General features: G+C 44.6%; 1 protein-coding gene and 1 pseudogene across 1 annotated transcript in view; one reads left to right on the plus strand and one right to left on the minus strand.

Moving 5' to 3' along the window:
• The window catches only part of LOC124718757, a 578,644-nt gene that overhangs the window by 246,791 nt on the left and 310,685 nt on the right, over positions 1 to 21,168 (plus strand). The gene's annotated exons all lie outside the window — the stretch shown is intronic.
• Positions 15,501 to 15,618, minus strand: LOC124719207 (annotated as a pseudogene).

Here is a 21,168-nt window from a genome sequence, read left to right on the forward strand (position 1 = left end):
CATTTGCCACGATTTTACCTGCTCGGTTGGGTCCCTTGTCTCTCCCCCCCCCCCCTCCTCCTCCTCCTCCTCCTCCTCCTCCTCCTCATCGCTTACTGAGCCTTTCTGCTGGTTCACTTAACATATTACCAGAATCTCTTTGGATTTTCCGCCACATTTCTAGAGAGAGTTTCGTTGTGGAAACTATTAAATGCATCTCGCATTGAAATCGGCACAAACTTTCGAGCCTCAGTGAAACTTCGCCAGTCTGGGAGATTTTCCGTTCGTCTAAATTATATTTGCCTTTTTCGGTGCTCCTGCAGCAGCTTTCTGTCGTGTTTTGTGTACCATGGGGGTTCAGTTTCGTCTCTTATTAATTTATTTGGTACGAATCTCTCGTGTGCTGTTGATACTATTTCTTTGAACTTAAGCCACATATTGTCTTCACTTACATAGTTTGGGAGGATTGGAGAAAGACGTCAACCGAATTTTTGGTTGCTTTTATAAATAGATATATTTCGCGTTTAGTTTTGGTGAATTTCTTTGTTACGGAATTGAGCCTCGCTACGACTGTGTGTTCACTAATCCCTGTATCCGTCGTGATGCTCAGGATTATTTGTGGCTAAGAGGTCAAGTGTGTTTTCGTAACCATTTACAATTTGAAAGGCCTCGTGAACTAACTGCTAAAAAAATCTTTAAAAAAAAGCATTTACAACAATTACGGAAGTTGTATTCTATCTACAATAGGATCTGAAAATGTATTTTTGTCAACATACGGAAGGTAGATTGAATTCACTGCCAACTATAATTGTGTGAGTAGGGTACATATTTGTGATGAGACTCAAGTTTTCTTTGAACTGTTCAGCAACTGTTTCATCTGAGACAGGGGGTCGGTAAAAGGACCCAGTTATTGATTTATTCCGGTTGTCGAATATAACCTCTGCCCATACTAAGTCACATGAAATATCTGCTTCAAAGTCGACACATTGCATTATTTTTCCTTTAATTGTACTTCTTGTTTCTGTTGTAGTCCAGATCATTACAATTATGGCTTTTCCCTCCTAAATCTAGGATACTTTCTCCGTGACCCTGTAAATACCAGAGCTAAACAATGTAGAACAACAACGTACGTTACAAGCATGGCGTTCTGTATTACTTCATTTCCTTATTTCTAATATTTTGAAAATGTACGTCGACTTTAGATGACATGTCAATCATAGATGTTCTTATCTCTATTTAGTGAACGTATTTTCAGTCATGTTTTGAACATTGTCCCCCTACACATTATTAACTAATGTTTCGCCGCAAGGGATATCGCATTTCAGAGAGTAAATTAATATAGAGTATGTCGTTCTTCTTTTCAAACATTCACATACCCATTTCTTCTTTCCTTATTGACTTTTGGGCATGCAGTTGTAGTAATTAAAGTAAGCACAAATGCCGTGATAAAAAAGAAATGATTAGCGTACATTCTCATTCTCTTTACATCGTTCCTTTCTTGTTGCTCCCATGGCGATGGACTGTTTCTATCGCAATCAGTAAGCGTGAAAGGAAGGTACCGTACAGACAGAGGAATCTATATTTATATTTGGCAGAACTAATTACGCACTGACATAATCGTCGGTATTGCTTTCGTTTCCCAAAAGTTATAAATATTTCGATTTCGGAAAAGAAGCTCTGTATTTGGCCAAGATGTCGAAGAAGAAGGTCCCTTACGCACTGGTTGTACGGAGTAAGATGTGGAGCAGGCGGTTTTAAAGCGGACAGAAGTAGTACGAGGAAGGGCGTCCCTTACCTGAGGGATCGCTACCTGGCGAAGGGGCAAGTGTGGCAAATGTCCGGCGTGGCAAATGTCCTGCATTCTTGCAGAAGGCTACGGCTGGTATCTGTCAGTCACGCGACCCTCCGACGCTGACGAAAGCCTCGGTAGTGAATGTGTGTCGATTAAGACGGGATGCGCACTCCAAGAAACAGAAACGCCGCACCACGAAGGAATCATACGAATGGGGCGGAAATGGTAAATGTGGTGTGCATGTACAGACGAACAAGCGATAACAATTACGAAAGCAATTGGATGATTCATTCAAGAGCAAGTCAATAACGCGTTGGTCCACCTCTAGCCCAAAGGAAGCAATTATTTGGCTTGGCATTGATTGACGGAGTTGTTCGATGTCCTTCTGGTGCATATCGAGCCAAACTGTGTCCAATTGGCGAGCTGTTTGGAGGGCCGTGCCCATAATGCTCCAAACGTTCACATTTGGGGAGAGATCCGGCGACGTTTCTACAACATGTGAACTGGATCCACCCGAACATTCGTTCTACGATGGAGGTGGAAGAGGATGGTTGCTTTCCCTTTCTTGAAGTGTTGGTTAGGAGGAAGGTTGATGGATCATTGGGACATGCGGTCTATAGGAAACGTACTCACACCGACTTGTACTTACGGGCTAATAGTTGTCACCATCCAGCTCAGCGTGAAGGGGTACTTCGTACCTTGGTACACAGGGCACATGTCGTTTCTGACGCTGAGACTTTGCCAGCTGAGCTGTCCCATCTTGAAGTTACATTTCGCCAAAATAGTTATAGTGATAGACAGATTGAACGTGCGTTGCGCTATCGACCAACTGTACATCAGGTGATTGATGATAATTCTGAGTCAACACCTAAGTCTACTGCCTTTTTGCCTTACGTAGGAAACACGTCCAACAAGATCGGTCATATTTCACGGAAATACGATGTGAAATGTGTTTTATGCCCTCCATCTAAAATTAGAGCGCTTTTGAGTTCCGTTAAGGATGATCCTGGACTGCGTAAGGCGGGTGTATGTCGTATTCCTTGTAGCTGCGGCATGGCATATATTGGTCAAACTATCAGGACCGTGGAGGACCGATGTACTGAGCATAAACGGAACACACGATTACAGCAGAAAAGTAGATCTGCTATTGCGGAACATTGATTGGATACTGGTCACCCCATGTTATATAACAACACCGAGATATTGGCATGCACGTCCAGCTATTGGGACAATGTTATTAGAGAGGCAGTTGAGATTAAATTAGCGAGCAACATCGTTAACAGGGATGGAGGTTTCCGTTTAAACTGTGTCTGGAATCCGGGTCTCTCCCTTGTGAAAAAACAGAGGGACAGAGTCAATACTACCTCACCTGCGAATTCATAGTCTCACTATCGATAGCTCTGACTTTGGTCATCTTTGGTGGCACTAGTGTTCAGTGTGTGTGTGTGTTATCTTTCCTGCTTCAGTCCGAGAACCGAGGTTTTAAATTTGCATGTACGTCGTCTGTCTGTTGCAGTTTGCCTTGAAAATGGCGGGGTGTTCTCCCGCCGAAATATCAGCGGTCGGGGAAAGTGTGAAACGTCCCCTTAGAAAAATTAATGAATTACTGTGCTGATAAACCTCTTACGTTATCTGATTTTCAAACAGCTGAGCAGAACTGAACGTACTCAGGCATTTCTCTCTTTACCTATTCTGATCAACACTAAACTGACACACAATATTTTTAGCGCAACGCAATCTGACTTTCAATAATCCCTACAAAAGAATGGCCCTGACTAACAATAACCTATACCTTTCATGAATCACGTACCTCACAAAAATCTTCGTTACTCGAACTACTGCAATACAGCGAGCGCCAATACTGCCAGCTAAATGAAAGATTCTAACTACTGAAGGCACTAACTACTGATAGGCATAGTTAGCAAATGAAAGATTTTGTCAGAGAAAAAACAGTGTATTTTACCTTAATAATGTTCAAAAGTCATCATATATATATCAGTTCATGATATCCAGTATTACAAATTTACTCTTTCTGATGGACACGCGTCCATATCGTCGGCTCTCAAAACTCCGCCATCTCTCTCCCCACGTCCACCACTGCTGGCGGCTCACCTCCTACTAGACTTGGCCACTGTTTCTATGTTTCGATACAGTGTATCGATACGTGGAACTGTTTCATTATTTCGGAACGGCTACGGTTCACTGTTTCGAAACAGTGGTGTTTCATTCCACCCATGTCTCGGATAACTGGACCAGATTCGGTCTCGAGCCAGACACAGAAACTGTATCATTGTTTCAAAATAAGGCTGTTTCAGTCCACCAGTGCTTGGAACGGACTAATTGTATCGAAATAGTGATGTTTCATTCCCCTCTGTGTCGGACGAGATTCGGGCTCGGCACAGGTACTGATGGAACACTTTCAAGAGTGTCAAAATCTTTTTGACAAGCAATAGCATGAAGCTTAAGATATCCGAAAACAAAGCTTCGTTTCTAGCTGACTGTCATATTCCGAAATGGTGTAACATTTGCTTTATAAACGCTAACCAAGCAATAAAACAACGCATACTATTCACATTCAAAATAATAAATATGTGAAAATCATTCAGTTAAATTACACTGTTTGATAACATACGCTTCTCTGTTCATGTACAGTAATCATATTAAGAATCGTAAGTAAGCCTACAACATTTTGAATAAAAAAAGGCGTAGAGTGACAGTTATTAGACATATACATAAATTTGATGTAGGTATAATTGCAAGCAATCTGTTTGACATATCACTGATGTGAACGGGAAGGACTAGGAAGCATGGTGAATTTATAGTAACGGTTCGAAACACTTTGAAAGTCAAAATTTTTTTCTGTTATATTTTGTTATTTATTCGAATTATTTGGCGTTATTTGTGAGTCTATACTCACTGTGCCTATTATCCACAATGATTCCCTTTGTGTGCATGGAAATTAGCAGGATGGGTATATTACCCATACTAAGGGAATGTGGGAATCCCAGTAGCATATCCGTTGTTTCTGCAGTTTGCTCCCACCTCCAGTTCCGTTCGTGGTGGTTCTTCTGTCTTCAGCTATGGCTGTCCTCAGCCAATTCACAAGTATGAAAGCCACACGACACGAAAGCAGCGCATTTGCTGCAGAAATACGAAACTGCCAAGACGCCTAAGTGATAATTTCACACTTTCTGCGATATGATTAGCGCTCTCGCAACTCATTTGTGTTTATGTGGACATACTTATACAGTAGAGAGTAGACAGTCAAGATGATAAAATGTGTAGGTTTATTAGATTACAAAACACAAACTGTTTCACTGTTTCGAAACAACGTATCGAAACATTACATTGTACTGTTTCATTTGTTTCGAAACAGTTACGTGTTTCAGTTTGTCCATCTCTACCTCCAACTGCGCAACGCTACGCGCTGTTCACATCCAACTGCCCAACACTACAATAGCAAATATTCCAACAATGCAAACCAGCCAGAGACTGCACACAGCACAGTCAGTGATGTTCATACAGGGCGCTACGTGGCGTTACCAACATAAAAACCTAAACAGCCTACATACAACAGAGTTGTTCCATGTCCTTCTGGTGCATATCGAGCCAAACTCTGTCCAATTAGCGAGCTGTTTGGGGGGCCGTGCCCATAATGCTCCAAACGTTCACATTTGGGGAGAGATCCGGCGACGTTTCTGGCCAGGCTAGGGATTGGGAGATGTAAAAATTCTCGCCGCATGCGGATGAACATTATCTTACTGAAATGTAACGCCAGGGTGGGCTGCCACGAAGGGCAACAGCACTTGACTCTTCGCAAATTTTATGATTCTAGGTCAACGGCAAGTACCCTACAGGTTTTGACGAATGGGTTTGCTAGTATCAAAAATGTGACATAAATCACCTTTATCTTTTGATTCCATTGGCTTAGAAGCTTCATTTTTTTTTTTACATCGCCAAGGGACTATTGTCCTTAGTATTTGACATAAATTTCGACTTGGTACGTGTTTCCATCCTGAGAAAAAGGGATCTTAACAGGGGGACACAAAGTGAGACGCATAATAAATGGCGAACAAAGAGTTTTTCTTACTGTGTTACAGCTAGAAAGCAACAATTTTCGGATTTTCTCCCTACAGTTGTGCTGTGAATCCCTGGTTCTCGCCAAATTCCATGACCCTAGGTCCACGGGAAGTATGCTGTAGGTGTCGGTGAGTGACATAAATGGCTGTACCTTAGCTGCACTGACTTACAAGTTTCAATTTTTACACGATGAACGGATAGTAGACCTCAATAAGCGACACAGATTTCAATTCGTGCGTCTATACGTCTATACGGATAGACAGACATACACAGGAGTGCTACTGAGTGGTGGTATAAGCGATCCTTTTTAACCGGAGGTACAGAACCGTATTACTAAAGGAAAAAAAAAATCTGAAAGTTGTTAATTTGTAATTATAATACACGAGGAAAGTATATTTTTGTCCTTTTTCGGTCTGATTGCAAACTTAAAATTAAAACACTGTAAAAGGTCTTGGAATTCCTGGGACTTACATCTTGCCAGTACCAATGTCGATAAGAGGCAAAAATGCTAGAGGTTCTCGATTCTCGAGTAGGAATAGGTAACTACACTACTCGCCATTAAAATTGGTACACCAAGAAGAAATGCAGATGATAAACGGCTATTCATTGAACAAATATATTATACTTGAAGTGACATGCGATTAAATATTCACGCAATTTGGGTGCATAGATCCTGAGAAATCAGTACCCAGAACAACCACCTCTGGCCGTAATAACGGCCTTCATACGCCTGGGCATTGAGTCAAACACAGCTTGGATGGCGTGTACAGGTACAGCTGGCCATGCAGCTTCAACACGATACCACAGTTCATCAAGAGTAGTGACTGGCGTACTGTGACGAGCCAATTGCTCGGCCACCATTGACCAGGCGTTTTCAATTGATGAGGGATCTGAACAATGTGCTGGTGAGGACCGCAGTCGAACATTTTCTGTATCCAGAAAGGCCCGTACAGGCCATGCAACATGCGGTCGTGCATTATCCTGCTGAAATGTAGGGTTTCGCAGGGATCGAATGAAGGTTAGAGCCACGGGTCGTAACACAACTGAAATGTAACGTCCACTGTTCAAAGTGCCGTCAGTGCGAACAAGAGGTGACCGAGACGTGTCACCAATGACACCCCATACCATCACGCCGGGTGATACGCCAGTATGGCGATGACGAATACACACTTCCAATGTGCGTTCACTGCGATGTCGCCAAACCCGGATGCGACCATCATGATGCTGTAAACAGAACCTGGATTCGTCCGAAAAAATGACGTTTTGCCATTCGTGCACCCAGGTTCGCCGATGAGTACACCATCGCAGGCGCTCCTCTCTGTTAATCAGCGTCAAGGGTAACCGCAGCCACGGTCTCCGAGCTGATAGTCCATGCTGCTGCAAACGTCGTCGAACTGTTCGTGCAGATGGTTGTTGTCTTGCATACGTCCCCATCTGTTGACTCAGGCGTGGCTGCACGATCCGTTACAGCCATGCGGATAAGATGCGTGTCATCTCAACTGCTAGTGATACGAGGCCTGTGGGATCCAGCACGGCGTTCCGGATTACCCTCCTGAAACCACCGACTCCATATTCTGCTAACAGTCATTGGATCTCGACCAGCGCGAGCAGCAATGTGGCGATACGATAAACCGCAATCGATAGGCTACAATTCGACCTTTATCAATGTCGTAAACGTGATGGTACGCATTCCTCCTCCTTACACGAGGCATCACAACAACGTTTCACCAGGCAACGCCGGTCAACTGCTGTTTGTGTATGAGAAATCGGTTGGAAACTTTCCTCATGCCAGCACGTTGTAGGAGTCGGCACCGGCGCTAACCTTGTGTGAATGCTCTGAAAAGCTGATCATTTGCATATCACAGCGTCTTCTTCCTGTCGGTTAAATTTCGCGTCTGTAGCACGTCATCTTCGTGGTGCAGCAATTTTAATGGCCAGTAGTGTAAGTCTATACGGAACCGCCATTGAGCAGCGCGCGTCCTATACGCGCTGTGCCACTTTCCTTGTCTGCATTGACTGGGCTCCTGCGCCACCGCAGTAGTCAAATATTTTGTTAATATTATTAATTTAAACTTTCCCGTGTGGGGAGTGAAAAAAATAACGACTTTTATATAACCGTTACGCGAAAGCTAATTTCGTATAAAGTTCGATCTAAACTTAACAGTCCCAAGCACAGTAGTTGCTCGCAACGGCCAGAGAAAAAAAAAAAAAACGATTTTATTGTTGCTCTTACGCAGTTAAAATTTAGAAAATTTTGAGGTATAATTTACAGAAATGGCAGTTTTACCTTTTGCAAGCGCATGTGTAACCGGTGTACAATGCTATAAAACTAAGGAGATGCGTTATTTATGTACGTATGAATAACGTGTAACATCATTTTGGTTGCAGTTTTCAAATTTCGTACACCGACAGTATTCGTGGGACAGACTGGTGTAACACGGGTTCATTTACAGCGCAAAGTTCCAGAGCCACCCACGTACGGGGTCGGGCAGGGACGCGGCGTGATACTCTCTCTCCCTTTTTGACGAACGGCCGCGCCGCTCTGGTGAATAATGCATGATCGGCGAGTCGCGCACGAGCAAAAAAAATGTATGAATTGCTTTAAAGTTTCATACCGGGCCGTGAGGTGTTCCACAGCGGGCAGCAGTATGTCGGAAAACGGGAGATGTTCTGCCGAGAAGAGAAGTAGGAGAGGAACACTCAAAAAAAATTTAAAAAAAATGGGGAAACAAAAGTCGCGTGACCAATTTGTGTACCCTCAGAGCTGTATGAATTCACGAGTGATTGATGACATCGCATCAAAGCGCCTGGCGCGGATAGAGGTAACAGTCCGACAGAAATGAGCGCAGTACTAGGGCGGACATGAGTTTCCACACGTTTGCGAAATGAAAGTTTAGGTCTGCGTTAGAGGAAATACAAGCGGACTATTTACTGGCGGAAAAGTTGTAGGAAGCTACACTTCAAAGTGGTATGAGCAGAGGTGATACTACATTTTTATTCCATATAACCAGTGTCGCACTCATGACGTCTTTTCTCACACTTGTCTTGCTCGCGATGGATGGGTATAAAACTGTTCACCAGTCGGTTCTCATGACTCATTATCAGAAATAAAAAGATAATCAAACACAAAATGGGAATTTATAGTTAAATAGATTTAAAAAATACAAAGATTGCAGGAAAAGAAAAAAATGTAATTACAATGAAATGAACACCCTTAGCTGTTTTCAGGCGTTGACATACGTCAACGGGGACGGATGAAAATGTGTGCCCCGACCGGGACTCGAACCCGGGATCTCTTGCTTACATGACAGACGCTCTATCCATCTATCCATCTTAGAATATATATAGAAAAAAATGCTTTTCTTTTTTTTTAATCTCATTATTTACACAATATCAAAATCTGCCCACGTCCGCATAATTCGTGCACGTGCTTACGGCCAATATTTCTGTCGTGTCGTACAAGAAATAGCACGCAAGAACTACGCACATTCAGTTTATTCATTGGTATTAATCAAACAGATGGGAATCGGCGTCGCTAATTTCTCAGTAACAGAGCGGAGGTCCAACCAGTTCAGCATGTATTCAAATGAATGACACACCTGCTAACCTGGATAATAGCATTACAATTTCTTCTCTGTCTTCGCTGCACAGGCGAAGTTGACATTCCGTGACAAAGCTTCAACTAAACAACCACGCGTGTGTGAGAGGCGAGGTATCAGGGAATACGCGAGGATCGTTGCATGATGCAAATAATCCAAATTCAGGAGACGTAATTATACGAGTTTCATTCAAGTTACAACACTTCCCATTTCCTTCCTCACACGTTAATCACAGGAGAACTGTGAAACTTGTCGGCGTAACCTCCCTGCAGCCGTACAAATTTTTCACAACGTCGTCGCCATGATTTCATCCGCGGATGCGAACGCTTCTTTAGGACTCTGATTTAAGCACAGGAAAATCACTGACGGAATAGCGGCGCGGTTAGTGAATGTGCTGCGACCACGGAAATTGCCTTTCGTCGTTGGAGACAGCCAAACATCGCTAGTAGCCAGACTAGGTGAGCAGGAAGCATGAGAAGTCATTTCAAAGATATTGTCACGAAGAAACTGCAGCCTCGCATCCGCAAGACGCGCTGGTGCATTGTCTTGCTGAAGGAGCCACACGTGCAGCCTTCTCCGGCCATTTTTCAACGCAGTGCTGGAAGGTGCTTATTCTTCGAAACATCTTGGCAGGATACACCTCTCACCGTAGAGCCCTTTGCAACGTAATATGTGAGGTTACGCCAATACTGCCCCATAACGTGGCTAGGATCATTTCTTTAATTATTTTTTTTTACCATTGGCGCTTGCTTATCCGAAATTTTCTTGGTGGCGGTGTGTGTGGGTGTGTGATTTTATCTTGGAACTCTTCCATTTGGTCCGTGTTTGCATAGAAAACAGTAATATCAGAAACTGAGTCCGCCTTGATGCAAAACACCTTGTTTTTCGTTTATTTCTTTATTATCCCAAACTAGTTTCGGGGACAAATATCACCATCATCAATGTTTTTTTTAAACCTAAATCATGCAGAAAATAGCATGATTACACAAACACAGTAGCACATTATTACATTTTTAACTATTCGTTTTTTGAAATATAGTTTACTATGGATACTTTCATACTACCTAATTTATTGTACGTTACAGCATGTTTTAAGCAATTATTGTCGCTGTTTGCAACATATTTTTGGTGCGCTTTTTTCTGTTGCCTTTTTTTACTTAGCGAACATCATATCATCTGCAAACCACGTGAGCGGCTGGTAGTAAACAAATACTAAAAGGTGATCTTCGAAAGAAAGCAATATATACAGTATTTGGGTTTGTGGTAGTGTTGTGGAAAACCAGTTATTTGGTGTGTACTGACCTGTTACTTAGCTATTCGCCAGCAACGAACGTGAGTACACGAACAGCTAAGTAACAGGTCAGTACACACCAAATAACTGGTTTTCCACAACACTACCACAAACCCAAGTATATGTTGCTGACATACGAAGTTCACCTTTTAGTATTTGTTTACTAACAGCCGCTCACATGGTTTGCAGATGACATGATGTTCGCTAAGTAAAAAACGGCAACAGAAAGCGCACAGAAAATATTTCGCAAACACTGACAATAATTGCTTAAAACATGCTGTAACATACAATAAATTAGGTAGTATGAAAGTATCCAAAGTAAACTATATTTCAAAAAACGAATAGTAAAAAAATGTAATAATGTGCTACTGTGTTTGTGTAACCATGCTATTTTCTGCATGTTTTAGATTTTTAAAAAACCCACTGATGATGGTGATATTTGTCGCCGAAACTGGTTTGGGAGAATAAATAAAGAAACGAATAATAAGGTGTTTTGCATCAAGGCGGACTCAATTTCTGATATTACTGTGTTGTGTGTTTGTGTGTGTGTGTGTGTGTGTGTGTGTGTGTGATTTCATTGAACTGACTGGCGATTCGTTTCAGGACTGAAAAACAGCATCCGTGTCTCATCTACTGTCACAGTCGATGAAGAAAAAGTCCCATTCCTGGAGTCATGACACGTCAACGTTGCCAGGCAACACGCCACGTGCACATCCGTGTGGTCTGTGGTCTGTCAGCATTCGTGGAATCCACCCGGGGGACATTTTTCGCATTTTGAGGTCTCCGTGCAGGATTCTGTGCGCAGATCCCACGAAAATGCCAAATAGGGAGACGACTTGTTCCACACTCATTCGTCGACCCCCCAAAACTTCTCTCTCCACTCGCTCAATCATGTCGTCACACCGGACAAGGCTGTCTCGATTTGTTGACACACCACGTTCTGCCTTCTCTGAAATGTCGCGCCCACGAATGCACATCAGACACATTCGTGACATCACAACATTTCTCCCCCAAGCCGGTGATGAATTTCATTCGGTGTCGCTCTACGCAGGCAACGGCCTTGCCGCAGTGGATACATCGGCACCCTTCAGATCACCGAAGTTAAGCGCTGTCGGTCGTGGTCGGCAGTTGGATGGGTGACCATCCAGGTCGCCATGCGCTGTTGCCATTTTTCGGGGTGCACTCAGCCTCGTGATGCAAATTGAGGAGCTACTCGACCGAATAGTAGCGGCTTCGGTCAAGAATACCATCATAACGACCGGGAGAGCGGTGTGCTGACCCCACGCCCCTCCTATCCGCATCCTCCATTGAGGATGACACGGCGGTGTCACTCCACGCAATGATTACACGTTGTTCCTGTAATGAAATCGTCCCCATTTTAAGTGTCAGAAACCTCCTTCTCGCAGCTGCCATTCGCCTTCTGTGTGCTGTGTACCGCTCCCATGTCTGTGACGCATACATAAATGCACACGTACACTCCTGGAAATTGAAATAAGAACACCGTGAATTCATTGTCCCAGGAAGGGGAAACTTTATTGACACATTCCTGGGGTCAGATACATCACATGATCACACTGACAGAACCACAGGCACATAGACACAGGCAACAGAGCATGCACAATGTCGGCACTAGTACAGTGTATATCCACCTTTCGCAGCAATGCAGGCTGCTATTCTCCCATGGAGACGATCGTAGAGATGCTGGATGTAGTCCTGTGGAACGGCTTGCCATGCCATTTCCACCTGGCGCCTCAGTTGGACCAGCGTTCGTGCTGGACGTGCAAACCGCGTGAGACGACGCTTCATCCAGTCCCAAACATGCTCAATGGGGGACAGATCCGGAGATCTTGCTGGCCAGGGTAGTTGACTTACACCTTCTAGAGCACGTTGGGTGGCACGGGATACATGCGGACGTGCATTGTCCTGTTGGAACAGCAAGTTCCCTTGCCGGTCTAGGAATGGTAGAACGATGGGTTCGATGACGGTTTGGATGTACCGTGCACTATTCAGTGTCCCCTCGACGATCACCAGTGGTGTACGGCCAGTGTAGGAGATCGCTCCCCACACCATCGCTGCACGATGTTGGGGCGTGAGCGGAAGACGGCGTAACGGTGTGCGGGACCGTAGCCCAGCTTCATGGAGACGGTTGCGAATGGTCCTCGCCGATACCCCAGGAGCAACAGTGTCCCTAATTTGCTGGGAAGTGGCGGTGCGGTCCCCTATGGCACTGCGTAGGATCCTACGGTCTTGGCGTGCATCCGTGCGTCGCTGCGGTCCGGTCCCAGGTCGACGGGCACGTGCACCTTCCGCCGACCACTGGCGACAACATCGATGTACTGTGGAGACCTCACGCCCCACGTGTTGAGCAATTCGGCGGTACGTCCACCCGGCCTCCCACATGCCCACTATACGCCCTCGCTCAAAGTCCGTCAACTGCACATACGGTTCACGTCCACGCTGTCGCGGCATGCTACCAGTGTTAAAGACTGCGATGGAGCTCCGTATGCCACGGCAAACTGGCTGACACTGACGGCGGCGGTGCACAAATGCTGCGCAGCTAGCGCCATTCGACGGCCAACACCGCGGTTCCTGGTGTGTCCGCTGTGCCGTGCGTGTGATCATTGCTTGTACAGCCCTCTCGCAGTGTCCGGAGCAAGTATGGTGGGTCTGACACACCGGTGTCAATGTGTTCTTTTTTCCATTTCCAGGAGTGTATTTTAAAACAAACCGCACGTTTGTGTTCCCAGTTCACCTGCGAGTCAAGATTTCCATTCCTGTGTTAACCTCTTCATCGTCAGAATAGCACTTAGACTCAAAGTACTCTAATTTTTGCTGGTTATGTGCCAATCTTTGCCTACAGTTTCTACCCTCTATACCTTTACTCACATACCTTGATGATCATTCTCTGATGTCTTAACGCAAGTCCTGCAGTTTCTTAACTTATTCTTGTCAGTGTCTTCCGCAAATGCAATACAACGAACATACCCCAAATAACAAGGAGCATACAGAAAAAATTAGAAAAAGAAGAGTGCAGTAAATACAGAGAAGTGAAGTGGCCCATCAACTCCCTCCAACCTTCTCCAACCACACCAGTGAAGTAAAGTGAAATGAAACGACCCTCGATTGCTGGGGTGGCCGAGCGGTTCTAGGCGCTACAGTCTGGAACCGCGTGACCGCTACGGTCGCAGGTTCGAATCCTGCCTCGGGCATGGATGTGTGTGATGTCCTTAGGTTAGTTAGGTTTAAGTAGTTCTAAGTTCTAGGGGACTGATGACCTTAGAAGTTAAGTCCCATAGTGCTCAGAGCCATTTGAACCATTTTTTTGAAACTACCCTGCACATACCCAGATGACCATCCTCCCAACTCACACTAGTTTAGGAATAGAGTTTACCAATCAATCAATTGGTTAGTCACACTCAAACGATAGAGCATATAACATAGGCATAATTCATAATCTAGAACAAAAACTCTGCAAAGAGATAAAGTAATCCACCACTAGAACATCAATTAAATTAAAAACCTAGCGTAAGAAACTCTCAGAGATTAGCAGTTGATAATCCAGTGTCATCCCGACTGGAGTTTCGGTGGTTTTCCCCAGTTGTAAGGCGAATACTGGGCTGTGGAATTCCACCACTTGGATATAAGAAAATCTAATCACAAAATGGCATGAGCCAACACAAACGTAACACCCAAGAAGGGCAGGATTTCACAATGAAACAAATGAACGGTGTCCCAACAGTATCAGACATCCCCAGCCTGAGAAGGACCTGAGTCCTCAGCAGCCGCCACTAACCGACAGGGTTTGGCAACCTTTTCTTTTTTTTTTTTTAAAAAAAAAGAAAAGAAAAATCTCGCTGATTCTGCAGAGAGACACTGTGGTGTAACCGCCAGACACCACACTGGTAGCCTTTAAATCGGCCGCGGGCCGTTAGTATACGTCGGACCCGCGTGTCGCCACTATCAGTGATTGCAGACCGAGCGCCGCCACACGGCAGGTCTAGAGAGACTTCTTAGCACTCGCCCCAGTTGTACAGCCGACTTTGCTAGCGATGGTTCGCTGTCTACATACGCTCCCATTTGCCGAGACGACAGTTTAGCATAGCCTTCAGCTACGTCATTTGCTACCACCTAGCAAAGCGCCATATTCAGTTACTATAATTACTTCAAGAATGTATTCTGAACAGATAATATTGTGAATCATCTACCGTCAAGAGCGACGTTCATTATTAATGGATTACAGTTAAGTATCAAACTAATTACGTCCGCTTTCTGGATTCTCATTCCTTGTCATGTTCCAGACCTCACGTCAGTATAGTTCTTCCCTCTTCACGCCAGCCTGCGTGAGCTAAAACGCGTGCATTTCGGCCTCTACTCGTAACATGATGTTGGCTCTTCTGCTAACACAAAAGACACCTCATTTCTTACCATATCAGTCCACTTAAATCTTAGCATACTTGTGTACATACCACGTCTCAAACCATTTGATGATCTACTTTTCCGGTTTCCCCAAAGTGGACAACACACTGCCATACCATGCTGTGCTCTGAACGTGAAAAAGCACTCTGTCTTCAGGCCACAAGTGGCCCATCGGGACCATCCGACCGCCGTGTCATCCTCAGATGAGGATGCGGATAGGAGGGGCGTGGGGTCAGCACACCGCTCTCCCGGTCGTTATGATGGTTTTCTTTGACCGGAGCCGCTACTATTCGGTCGAGTAGCTCCTCAATTGGCATCACGAGGCTGAGTGCACCCCGAAAGATGGCAACAGCGTATGGCGGCCCGGATGGTCACCCATCCAAGTGCCGACCACGCCCGACAGCGCTTAACTTCGGTGATCTCACGGGAACCGGTGTACCCACTGCGGCAAGGCCGTTGCCTGATCTAAACATACAATCTCAAAAATCTCTTCCTTGAATTAGGGTCTGTGTGCCATTACACTAAAGTTCTACGCTTTGTTCTGTAATAACTCTGACTTACCTTACTATAAGTTTTGTAGTGAAGAAATGGTTCAAATGGCTCTGAGCACTATGGGACTCAACTTCTGAGGTCATTAGTCCCCTAGAGCTAACTAACCTAAGGACATCACACACATCCATGCCCGAGGCAGGATTCGAACCTGCGAACGTAGCGGTCTCGCGGTTCCAGACTGCAGCGCCTAGAACCGCACGGCCACTTCGTCCGGCTTTTCTAGTGACGTTGCTCTTGCTCATAATACGAGCTTCCTAGAGTCCAAAGTGGTACACAATTTTAATCTAAGGGACGCACAGTCAACACAGCGTGTATCCCACCACGACTATTACAAATTCGAATTTGCAAAATATGCCCTCCTTTCATGCAAAAATAGCGTTTTATTTCTTTGGTGGAAAATCAATTTCACACAGCGAAGTAATATATTCCCGACCAGTGCCCGAATTAATAAAGCTTCGCCAACTAATAGAATAGCGGGGAAAATAATGAAAATTAATGGTCGTTAAAAAAACGCGAACTCATTCAGTGTAAACCCTTAACGAATCCCAAGCGTATCAATTTGTATTGCTCGCTGGATGGCGCCACCGTTAATTTAAAAATTCGTTCAGCTAATAGCCTTTATAAGTACTGTTGTGTGCTGAATTTAATTGTTTCATTCTGGCGGTATTAAAATTGCAGTGTGGAAGTTTCTGTGTGCAGTGGGCTTCCAAATAGTTCTTCTGCTAATGAAGAGAAAACAGAAATGTTAGACTATATGATTTATCAATTTACATTTGTATTTCCTTCCTGTAAGTTTTGTTATCAAGTACAGCATATTCCATCATCTTTCGAGAGTGCATCCGGAACAAAATTATATCTTCTTACAACATACCGGCTAACAAATCTCTATTCAGCATCAAGGCGAATTGGTTGTTGAATTAAAACCACTTGACGAAAATATAATGTGGAGTAAACAACAATTTTGTTCCACATGTACGCGCGAAACATGAAAATTTAAGAAACAGGTTTACAGCATTTTAACATTTTCCATTTGCCTCCCACTGCTGGATCAAATTCTGCTCAACACTTTTCCTCATATTAGGTCATTCAGCTTCATGCAGTTCCGACAGTTTGATCGTCTTTCATTACGTTTTCTCGAGGTAGTTTCCTATCGGTGATAAACGAGCGATGACACTTATTCATCTACATCTACATGACTACTCCGAAAACCTCACATAAGAGCCTGGTACAGATTCTTCGAACAACCTTGAGACTATTTCCCTTCTATTGCACTCTCTAACAGCGCGTGAGAAAAGACGAGGACTTAACTCTTAGTGAACCCGCTATGATTCCTTCTATTTCATTACCATGGTCATCTCTTCCTATGTACAATGTGACAATTACTGAACTATATGAAATAAAATCGTCATAGCTTCTAAAAGGCTTGCGTTAGGACGTTCAAACTGCACGATTGGCCGCGGGGCATGATGGGAATTACTGTGCGCTGTCTGGTTTAGTTAGGCGGCAAAGCCCAGATTCATGTGGATGGGTTCGTCAGTAAGCAAAATTGACGCGTTTGGGGAACTGAGAACCCGCACTTCGCGATAGAGAAGTCTCTTCACCCTCAACGTGTGACTGTGTGGTGTGCAGCATTCACGGAATAAGCGGTGCAAAATTCCTTGATGGCACGGTGACTACCGAACGGTACGTGAAGGTTTTGGAAGATGATTTCATCCCCATTATCGAAAGTGACGCTGATTTCGACGAGATGTGATTCATGCAAGACGGAGGTAGACCCTATCGAAGCAGGGGAGTGTTTGATGTCCTGGAGGAACACTTTGGGGACCGCGTTTTGGCTCTGGGGTACCCAGATGCCATTGGCATGGGCCTCGATTGCCCGCCATATTCTACGTCTCCGAACACATGAGACTCCTTTTTGTGGCCCTATATTAAAGACAAGGTGTACAGCAATAACTCCAAAACCACTGCTGAGCTGAAAACAGCCATTCAGGAGGTCTTCGACAGCATCGATGTTCCGACGCTTCAGCTGGTCATGCAGAATTTCGCTAATCGTCTGCGCCACATCACCGCCAATGATGGCGGGCGTATCGAACATCTCATAACCTAAATCCCAATATTTGTAGTGATGTTTACATGTCGAATAAAGTGTGTTTATGCCGTAGTTTGTAACTAATTTACGTTTTCTTTTTCATATAGTTCAGTAGTTGTCGCCCTGTAAGATGGTGACAACAGAATATGTCCATATTCTGAGTAGAAGGCCGGTGATTATAGTTTTGTGAAAACATCACGCAGTAAGGGAAGAGGCCTTTGTTTTATTGACTGCCACCCCAAATCGCGTATCATATCCTTGATAGTCGCTACCCTATTTGGCGATTATACAAAATGCGTTGCCCTTCTCTGGCCTTTTTCGATGTCTCTGTCAACCCTGTCGGGTAAGGATCCCATACCTCACATCAGTACTCTACCAGAGGACGCAAAAGTGTAGTGTAGGCAGTCTCTTTCGGAGACTTGTTACGTTTTCTTAGTGTCCTGCCAGTGAAACGCAGTCTTTGATTTGCCTTCCTCACAACATTATGTGAGTGGTCATTCCAGTTTAGACTGTTCGTCATTCCCAGGTGTTTCGTTGAATTTACAGCCTTTGTATTTGTGTGATTTATCGTGTACCGAAATTCAGCGAATTCCTTTTTGTACTCATGAAGATCACCTCACATTTTTCCTTACTCGTAGACAAATGCCACTAGTAGTAGTAGTGCGGTAAAATTGACAGTTTCGTAAACTCCATACAGTTCCAAGTTCTGGACGATTATGGCTCTAAGGCGCTTTCCATCATCGCAAATCGAACCGGGTACTACCGTTTTGAGCGCCTGCGTGATTTACCGATCTCACCGACTAAGGGGGTTTAGTCGCTGTACTTGAACGATGATAAAACAGCGCGGCTGTTATCTTCTATATCATCACGGACTTTACATTTCCGGATGATTGCTGGCAATGTAAAACCTCTTCCGATACCGAAAATCGAACCATGTAGTTCCTTTGTTGGATTTAGTAGCAGCAGTTGGATGATGTAAAATAGAGAAATTGGTATCTTCGATAAAAACATACCGTTCCCGTGTACAGATGAAATATGGCTATAAAATTCTCTTCCAGCATCGGATATCAAATAATCTACTTCATTTATCAGATTTAGGCGACGATGATAAATAGGAGAAGTTGTTCCCTTGTCAAAAAACACTTATTATTGTTATTTTGCGAGCTGGTTACAGATCTTTCGGCTTTTTCTCACAACCTCGTATCCAAGTTTTCGATTGTTCTTTCGACCTTCTTTCAAATTTGAAAAATACGCAAAAATCAGCCAACCGGTTGCATAGGTTTTCTATATACCTTGATCAGGTTTCGTCACCTCTAAGAGTGACGATATGTTCTTCATGTAATTACCTTACCTTCTGATGAAGTCACCCTTAGAGGCGACGAAACCTGGTCTCGCTGATTTTTACATCTTTTTCAAATTTGTGTATACGGTTGCTGCAAGCGTCAGCCATGTTCAAAATTCACCTTCTTTCAAATTTCTTCGTTGCATATCCTCTTCCACCTGATTTTTTCCATCCTCTTTTTCTTTTCTATTGAGGTTGCGTACTTAGTCCTTTACTCGGTCTTCGTCCCTCCTCTAATCTTATTACATGTCCGTACCATTTTAAAAGACGTTTTTCCAAATTCAACAGCGACGTAGGTTGGAATTTTCATCCGCTTCATGATCTCTATATTTGTGTCCATCTTCTCCGTGAAAGTCTTCAACTTATCAAAATAAATAAATAAATAAAAATAAATCCATTTGCATGGCTTCAAGTCTTCTTCTGCTCTGTTTTGTCATTTCTCCGGTATCTGCTCCATCTAAACAACTGCTTTTTATTATTGATTCATGTAACGTTTGTTGTCTTTCCCTTAGCTTTATCTTAGCGAGGAGTGAAAACATATAATTAGTTGCTTGTTTAGCTTGCATTGTTCTCTGATCTATTTGTTGTTTACTGGAACCCTGACATGGTAGCTTAGAACGTGCAGAGATTTATACTTTTGACATGCCTCAGTGATTTTCCCATCTCTGATAACGTCATGTTGTATACTTCGTGTAGTGTTGGCAGAAGAGCCAACACCGTGTTGCTAGAGGAGGCCGAAATGCACGCGTTTTAGCTCACGCAGGCTGGCGTGAAAAGGGAAGAACTATACTGACGTCAGGTCTGGAACATGACAAGGAACGAGAATTCAGAAAGCGGACGTAATTAGTTTTATACTTTAATCCATTAATGATGAACGACGCTCTTGAAGGTACATGATTCACAATATCAATCTCAATAGTACTGGCTTCCCGGGTTCGATTCCCGGCGGGGTCAGGGATTTTCTCTGCCTCGTGATGGCTGGGTGTTGTGTGCTGTCCTTAGGTTAGTTCGGTTTAAGTAGTTCTAAGTTCTAGGGGACTGATGACCATAGCTGTTAAGTCCCATAGTGCTCAGAGCCATTTGCACCATTTCTCAATAGTAACTGAATATGGAGCCTTCCTAGGTCGTAGCAAATGATGTAGCTGAAGGCTACGCTAAACTGTCGTCTCTGCAAATGAGAGCGAATGTAGCCAGTGAACCATCGCCAGCAAAGTCGGCTGTACAACTGGGGCGAGTGCTAGTCGAGTCTCTCTAGACTAGACCTGCCGTGTGGCGGCGCTCGGTCTGCAATCACTGATAGTGGCGACACGCGGGTCCGACGTATACTAACGGACCGCGGCCGATTTAAAGCCTACCACCTAGCAAGTGTGGTGTCTGACGGTGACACCACACTTCCTACTGAGAGAAATTATTGATAGTAAAAACAGTGCCGCTCCGTTTTCTGGACGATTATGGCTATGAAATCCTGTTCCAGCACCGGGAAACAAATGGACAAATCCTCTGGTCGAGTATCGCCGTGTTTCACTGATCTCGGCGACGCAGGTGCATGTGGTCGCAGAGTACTGTGGCGCAGATAAAATGGAGCGCCTGGCGACTGGACGGCTGATATGAGTGCGTGAAGCTGTCAGACCCGATTCGGCGTACAGCGCGAGTCAATTACCAAACCTGGCCGCACATGATGGCCGTCGACACGGCGGCAGCAATTAAGTCCGGCAGCCAAATTAGCGACCCTTCCATCGCGCGTCCACTCCCACGGGATTGGGGGCCCCACCACGCCCTGGCCCCCGTGACGTCATACTTCGCGCTCGCCGCTGCGCGCAACCGAATTCGGGCCAATTAATTACGGGCGGTCGGTCGGTGGAGCGCTCTCTCGGTTCGGTTCTGCGACCTGGCTCGTATTCTGTGCGACGCGAACTCTGCAATGCTCAGTGTCCACGTGTTGGCCGCACGCTACGTATGCGTGCGTGCGTAATGCGTGCGTGAGCACCGGAACGCGATAACGTGACTACGGTGAGTCAGCGCACTTTG

This window comes from Schistocerca piceifrons, chromosome 10 (assembly GCF_021461385.2).
Source record: "Schistocerca piceifrons isolate TAMUIC-IGC-003096 chromosome 10, iqSchPice1.1, whole genome shotgun sequence".
NCBI classification, from domain to species: Eukaryota; Metazoa; Arthropoda; class Insecta; order Orthoptera; family Acrididae; genus Schistocerca; species Schistocerca piceifrons.